Here is an 8313-nt window from a genome sequence, read left to right as displayed (position 1 = left end):
GAAATGCCAGGGCATCCTAGAGGTTATGGTTGAGGCTGGCAATTAACAGGACTAGTCTAGGCTTAGCAAGGGGACTGAGGGACATGGTGATTTGGTCAGGGGCTCAAGTTCATCAAGAAAACTTGAGTCATGCCAAATCTAGCTGTGCACTCAGAGTGTTTGACAAAATGCCAAAGGCACCTAGGTAGTTCTTGGAGTGGCCAAATTCTCTAGAGCAGTGTCTCTATGGGTGCAAGAGAGGGTGGTGAAGTTAGTTTGCAAGAAGGAGAAACTTGCTAGTGCAAGTTTTGCAAAACTACACTTCTGGACAGGAAGTAAATGGCATTATTACAAGGGCCAAAAGTGTTCCAAAGAGAGCATGCTCCTGGACTTAGGGGTTTTGCAGGGTTGACTACAAGCATGAGAAAACACAAAGTCACTAGAGCAAGAAATCATAGGGTTGCAGTAGAAAACACAAGTCTGGTCCAGAATGAAAAGGAGGTTGATGCACTCAAATCTACCAAAGAACAACACTATGTTTTTGCATAAAGTGGAATCATATGCTGCTACTGACATCCCATAATTTTGGTGGAGGCTCTAGGGAATTATTTAAATGGGTTGCAGTGCAAAACTGTCCACTGGACCAGAGAAGAAAAACAGGCATAAAACTCATAATATGCAATGAAATAGATATATAATTGCACAGAAATGATTTAGAGACCTCACATGATGTCTCCAAAATTTGGTTGAATTTTTAGCTAAGTTTATCAACTGGTTGCAGTACAAACAGAGCTCCAAAAAATTAAAACAAGCCATTTTAATGATTAAAGCTCAGGGTGAAATAATTTAATAAACAAATCTACTGATTTAGAAATTGTTTTAATGAGATGGCATAGAAGTCCAATTTTTTTGGAAAGCTCCACCTTGGAAAGATGAAACTCATTAACATAAAAAGAAGAGTTTTCTTTCTGAAATCCACAGAAAGGTCCAGAGTGCAAAAATTTAAAACTCCTGGCAAGATTTTAATATCAAAAACTTGGTTAAATTTTTGGGGTGTTACACTAACACATTCATCTTGTACTGGCGACCTGCATCCCGTCTGTCTGGCTATTCTCCCCTTTTCCCGGTGCCGTCATCACTGTTTCTTCTGGCTGCCGAGAAAGGGCTTGTCCCCCTAGTGCTGGTGCCTGTGCTAGAGCTCCCTGTCTAGTCCTAGAAGCGGTGACCAGTAGGGCATCGAGGTGTTGTGCACGTCTTACTCCTTCGTAGCCCTGCCACTCCCTATCTTATCAGGCTACACCCGTCAGGTCCTGACAAGGATCGGGGTGGCGTTGTGCCGGCACGTTGCCTGTCCTCTTCTCTTCCAGCCGCACTAACTGGGATAAGAGGGACATGGAGAGGATTTATGGGGCACTTATCTTTTTTCAATCTTAAATCTGTAGGAACATCCCAAGTTTTAATTCAAATAATGTAATCTCGAGTCCATATTTGTGTTCTATAATGCTAGTACTTGTATCAGCATGTTAGTGAAAAAGATAAACCTTGCTGCGAACCCATGCATGTATATGTCCATGCAGAGGCGAGATGCCCCTTTAGTGCAAATAAACGAGTTTTTCCTGGTAGGCTATCTTACCGGCAGCCTTTTTGTCTGCCGGAGACTCACATCTGCCGGGTTACAGACAAAGGGACCAGGCCCCCGCCAACTTCCTTTTTACCAAAGGCCACTGCGACCATTCTGACCAAAGCAACGTTCGATTCAGGGATGGGAGCACTTGAGTTTAAAAAGAGTGGCGAGGTTTTGTAATACATAAGTTATAGCTTACAGAACATGAATGGACAAGAGGGTATAACTTATGTGTTTGGCTTGCCGGGGATCGCAGTGTCAGGCAATCTTCTCAACTCCTTGTCAAAGCCAAGTTCACAGTGAGAACCTTCAGATTCATGCGGATGAGAATGAATGCATGATGTGATCCCATCTATATGCATATGCAAATGCTCATGAAATGCTTATGCAGTGTTGTTGGAATGCTCATGCATGCATGCAGTCTTGGTTGGGGGTCCCCCATACCGCTTCTTTCTTTCCTCTTGCATGGGGTCATCGCCCCAGCTTTTCACAAGGGGTTACATGCAGCCGAGGCAAGGACTGTACAAATGGGTGGTTGTCGGGTAGGGCTCGACAGTCGCACCTTACGAGTAGAACTTGAGGAGATGCTCAATATTCCATCAGTTTTGCAACTGAGTGCCATCTTCGGTCTCTAGACGGACTGCGCCAGCTCTGGTGGCTCGTACTACCTGGAAAGAGCCTTCTCACTTTGGTGACAACTTTTTTGTACCCTTGGCGGACTGAAAGCACCTAAGGACAAGGTCACCTTCCTCAAAACACCGGGCATGAACCCTGCGGCTATGATTGCGATACAGGGCTTGCTGATAGCGTGTAGCACGCGTAGCAGCCCGGAGATGGTTCCTTGAGTAGCACTACTTCATCGTAGGCAAGCACTCGAGGCAACCCATAAATGAGTTCCATGGGGATAACTACTTCTGCCTCGTAGACCAAAGAGATAGGAGTCTGCCCGGTAGCTTGGTTAGGTGTTGTTCTAAGGGACTAGAGAACTACTGGCAGCTCCTTGACCCACCGCCTGCCATGCTTCTACAGCGTATCAAAGGTTCTTGTCTTGAGTCCATGCAGCACTTCAGCGTTTGCCCTCTTAGCTTGTTCATTGCTCCGGGGGTGTGCCACAGAGGCGAATGAGATCTTGCATCCGATGACATGAACATATTGCCTGAAGGCGCGACTAGTGAACTATGTGATGATCCTTGCCAGAAATCCAAAACGACACACCAGATCTTTCAAGAACTTGATAGCTGATTGAGCGGTCACCTTTCTCACGAAAGTCACTTCCGGCCACTTTGTAAACTTGTCGATAGCAACGAACAAGAATTCAAAGCCTCTGATTGCTCGGGGGAAGGGGCTGAGGATATCGAGCCCCCAAACCAAAAATGGCCATGATAAAGGGATTGTATGAAGAGCTTGGGCAGGTAGGTGGGTTTTCTTGGAATGGAACTGACAGGCTTTACACTCGGTGACTAGCTCAGCTGCATCTTGGAGGGCTGTGGGCCAATAGAATCCTTGTCGGAATGCTTTCCCAACTAATGCCCTTGATCCAATGTGGGAGCCACACATGCCTTTGTGTATCTCAACCAGCAGTTCCTTTCCTTCTTCCCGGTAGACGCACTTCAATTTCACACTGTTGGGCCTCCTTCTGTACAGAATGTCATCGACAAACTGATACATACTGTCCCTTCGGGATACTTTTTCATCTTCATCTTTGTTGCTAGGAAGCTCTCCAGTTTGGAGTAAGCGGACAATGTGCCTTGCCCAAGTTGGAGCCTGGGGCTCAGCAATGAGGACTAAAGGCACTTCCTCTGCTGCAGAAGCACATGCCTCATATGCAGGGTCCATGGACCGGCTGGAGGGGGTGGTCCGGCAGGCTGCGAGGAGTTGTTTCTGGTGGGGTCTCTGCCTGGAGAGGACACCGGGAGAGGCTTACCGGTGTCAAAGTTTCTCCTTTTCCGGGCCATTGTTACTGGGGATACGGAGGGCTGAGTGAGATGGAGAACAAAAGTTCCTGGTTCCACAGGAAGCTTCTGCACAGTGCACTTTGACAGATGATCAGCTATCACTACAAAAAAAATACACTTCCGTGATGATACATGTTTGTCATAGTAGGTCATGTTTTCTATCATGCATGTACATCCATGACGATTTTATGACAGAATCAAGATAGTCAGACTTGTGCTGTCGTAGAAGTGTTCCATGACATTACCAAAATTATCATCACGGAAGTGGCCACTTCCATGATGATAATTCCCGCGTCATAAAAGTCCTTTCGTCATGGGTGACCGACACGTGGCATCCACCGTAATGGAGCATCGTTAAGCTATCGGGTCCGGTTTTGGATCCGATAACCCGTTAACAACCCTGACCAATGGGGAATTTCCACGTGTAAAATCATCATTGGCTGGAGTAAACACGTGACATCTCACCGTTGGGACAGATGTCATCCACTCATTGGACCGAAGGCACCTATGATACGTCGACATGTGGCACGGCCCAACAGAGGCCCATTCCTGTGAAAAGGGCGGCCCGTTTGACTTGGCCAAAAGGTGGCGGGCCAGCCCACGGAAACCTGTTAACGGCCTGTTCGCATATAGTCCATTTACAACCTGCAAACACAGGGCCCGTTACGGCCTATCTGAATTAGGCCCAGTAGCATCATCTGGGCCGTCCAATATGATTCCAGCCCATTTTAACTTCCGGCCGATGTATGGCCCATGACATCTTTCGGCCCATATGAGGCCCTTTGTAACTCTTGGCCCATTAATGTCCCGTGCTGAAACTGGCCCGTAATGAACAGTGTATCACTTAAAATGCCCCATTATTCTATTGGGCCGTTTCCAGCCCATGTTATCTTTCGGCCTTCTCAAGGCCCATTATATTCTTGGTCTCATTTCCAGCATTCGATTAATTACGGCCCGTTACTGTCATTTTCTTCTTGTGGGCCAAATTCAGCCCGTTGTTATAGTCGGCCCGTTTGTGGCCCGTTAATACGTTGGGCCATTTTGATAGCATCATCAAATATGGCCTATTAATGAAGGCATGTTATGGTCGGCCCATGAACAGACGATTCCCACTCTAGACCGTTTACGGCCATAATGCGGTCTGTTATTGGCCCATGTTTGGCCGATCGATCATCCGGCCCATCTAAGGCCCATTGATGATATGACCCGTAGAAGGCCCATTGTGTCTACGGTCCGTAGAAGGCCCATTGTTTCTATGGCCCATAGAAGGCCCATTGTTTGTACGGCCGGTAGGAGGCCCAGTGTCACTACAGCAAATATGTAGCCCATGGTTATTATGGCCTAGTTCTAAAAAATAGGTTATTGCGGCCACTAGCAAACCGCGGAAAAAGAACTACACTGACTACAAGCAAAGAAATAAACATGACAACAAGGAAATAAATAAGCAAGCAACTTATGCTAGGCTATCACGGATATTACACATATTACATCCACTCGGCAACAAAGTTCGCCACCAGTGCAATATAGGGAACAAAGCAGCATATAAACGCCGCAGCAAAACAAGTCCAGAACTGAAAGCACTTTAGAAGATCTCAAGAAACAATATCCTGGGTACCCATATTGCTAGCAAGATGCTTAGCAAGCTTATTAACTTTCTCTTATTTGTGCTTAAATACTCCAGCGCTTGCTGTTGCACAAGAAAGTACAAATCCGAATTCTGTAGGGACTTCCTCAGTCCTTCGGCTTCTTGCTGCAGCACAGCTGACTGATGCATTTCAGCTTGTAGATGAGACTGAAGAAGCCGAAGTGATTCAGGCAGCGAGTTCGAAGAGCTTGTGCCAGCGGTACTGGCCAGTAACCTGAACACTACATCAACGCAGGACTGTGGGGTTTTCTCACTGTCTACAAGATCATTTTTATCACCTTTCTTGGAGACCAACATGGTTGTCTCACTATCTTGAACCTTATCTACATTACTTTCTCTACCATTGCATTGTGGGGTGCTCTTCTCCAATATTCTGTTTGCATACTACAAGAGAAACAAGCAGACACATCATAGGTTTAGCTTGTAGTATACGAAACTCATTTTGGTAAACCGGTTCTGTAGTAAGGTGGACAGGATAACAACATGAAACAAACATATTTCTATGTACTATGGTCACTTTATTGTCCATATCATTCTAGTTTATGTTGCCTAATCAAGATAGAGACACAGTTCAACTCATATATTTTTAAGACACAACAGCATAGACAGAATATAAGTGCGAAAAACTACACAGCATTGGCAGCACTTGTAATGTGCATCACATGAGAACATAACTGTTTATACAACTTAAACTGAAATCAACATAGAGCAAGAAGGTAGAACATCAATCCAGTTAAAAAATAGGTTTAAAACATACCTGTTATGGCACTGGAGTTTCAGTTGGATCCTTCAAATTCGAAAGTAGTTGGTATGAGTAAATACAGTGATGTAACAGCAAAGGAGTATGGACCATAGCTACGGAATCAGGACCTGAGAACAGTTGCTCTTCTTCTTTAAACCTGGAGTTTGGGTTAGCTGTGGTGGTCTTCATGCTTTGGGAACTGCAGTAGCTTTACAAACTGCTCGTGTGGGGGTACTCTGTGGTGGTCATGGTGCTTTGTCAACTAGAAGTGGGTTAATATCCACTGGGGTTGTGGTTAGATGGTTTGTAGCTTGTTCTCTGCCCAACGGTGTAAGTGTGCAATCTGGAAGAGTCTCGATTATGTGTGGTGGGGCCAGTTTGTGGGCCAGTACAACCATGGTTCAATCTGCATCGATGGGTAGCACTGTCTTTTGTGAAGAAAGGGTTTTTGATCCCTTAGATACTGCCATTACCCCTTCCAATTAAACTGGATAATAAACAAGAAAAGAAATTGAACGTACAGACATTGTATGATAGACAGATGTGGTAATTCACATATATGTTGTCTAACCAAACAGGACATCATGACACAATTTCACATATATGATGCCTAACTAAATAGGATAGCATGACACAGTTTTAGATATATGATGGATAACTTAGTAGGATATAATGGCATAATTCAACATATGATGAGTACCTAAACAGGATGACATGACAAGACTATATGATGTCTTTCTAAAATAGGTTGGGTTGAAATAATTCACATACATGTTGTCTAAGTATAAATGATGGCATGATATAATTGACATAATTGATTCATATACTAAGCAGCTGGCAGCATGTATGATCTCTAAACTAAGTAGATGGAATTCAATATTGTGCATATGATGTATAAACTAAGCAATGCAAGACACGATATGCATCATATGAGAAATATAAACATTGCAACTTAGAGCATACACCTTAGGTGGGATATAGGACTAGTCATCTATCTCTGAATCCTCCTCTGAGGAGCTCCCTGTAACCATCGAGATATATGCTTCAACAGGTACCATTGCCTGCTCTAAAGACCTTGTTTTCGCTCCAGATTTTTCCATAACCGGCTCAAATGGCTGATGCACATGAAGAGTAGTTCAATATACACATATTGTCGACAAATGGATACGTAATGACAAAAAAAGATGGCATGAGATAATTCACATATATGATGCCTAGCTACATGGCGGTGCATAATTCACATATATGATAACTGGCTGAAAAACATGGCATTGCATAATTCACATATCTGATATAGAAAGCAAACAGGAGGCATTCACACAAAGCATGTCTAATCTAAGCAGATGGCATGGAATGCAAGACACCATATGCATGATATGAGCAATATAACCCAGCCAAGTTAGGGCATGCAACTCGGGGGGGGGGGGGATACGACTGGTCATCTATCTCTGAATCCTCCTCTAAGGAGCTATCTGTAACCAGCAAGAAATCTGCATCCACAGGTAGCACTGACTGCTCAGAAGACCTTGTTTTCACTCCAGATTTTCCACTGACCGACTCAAATGGCTGATGCACAGGAAGAGTAGATGAATGTATAAACATTGTTGACAAATAGAATACATTATGGAAAAAAAATATGGCACGATACAATTCACATATACGATGACTGGCTAAACAGGATGGCATTGCATGATTCACGTATATGATGCCTGGCTAAAGAAGATGTCATTGCATAATTCCCATATACTCCCTCCGTTCCTAAATATTTGTCTTTTTAGAGATTTCAAATGGACTACCACATACGGATGTATATGGACATATTTTAGAGTGTAGATTCACTCATTTTGTTCCGTATGTAGTCACTTGTTGAAATTTCTAAAAAGACAAATATTTAAGAATGGTGGGAGTATGATATAGAAACCAAACAAGTGGCATTCACACAAAGCAAATCTAAACTAAGCTGATGACATATAAGATGTATAATGTAAGCAATGCGAGGCGCCATATGCATGATATGACCAACATCAGCATGCCGTGTTAGAGCAAACACCTCAGGTGGTAAACAAGCATGGTCAGCTCCTTCTGAATCCCCATCTGAATAGTTATCTTCCTCTAGAATACAATCTGGAAATGCAGGAGGGGGGCCACTTCTCCCACCATGGAGCGGCGTCTGCATGAAATTATATTCCCACGCAACGGTCTTCTATTTTTCTTTACATGTCCAGTACGATTGTGTACAATATCTGACATGCATAATAAAAAAGTAGTTAGATTTTGTAAGGCCTAAGGGGTGCATGCAAAAATCAAGACTGATGGTAGCAAACGAGTGGATGGATCCAAAACTAATGATAGCAGGTAGATTATAGCT

Source organism: Triticum aestivum, chromosome 3B (assembly GCF_018294505.1).
Source record: "Triticum aestivum cultivar Chinese Spring chromosome 3B, IWGSC CS RefSeq v2.1, whole genome shotgun sequence".
Lineage (NCBI taxonomy): Eukaryota > Viridiplantae > Streptophyta > Magnoliopsida > Poales > Poaceae > Triticum > Triticum aestivum.
Note: the sequence above shows the minus strand (reverse complement) of the source record.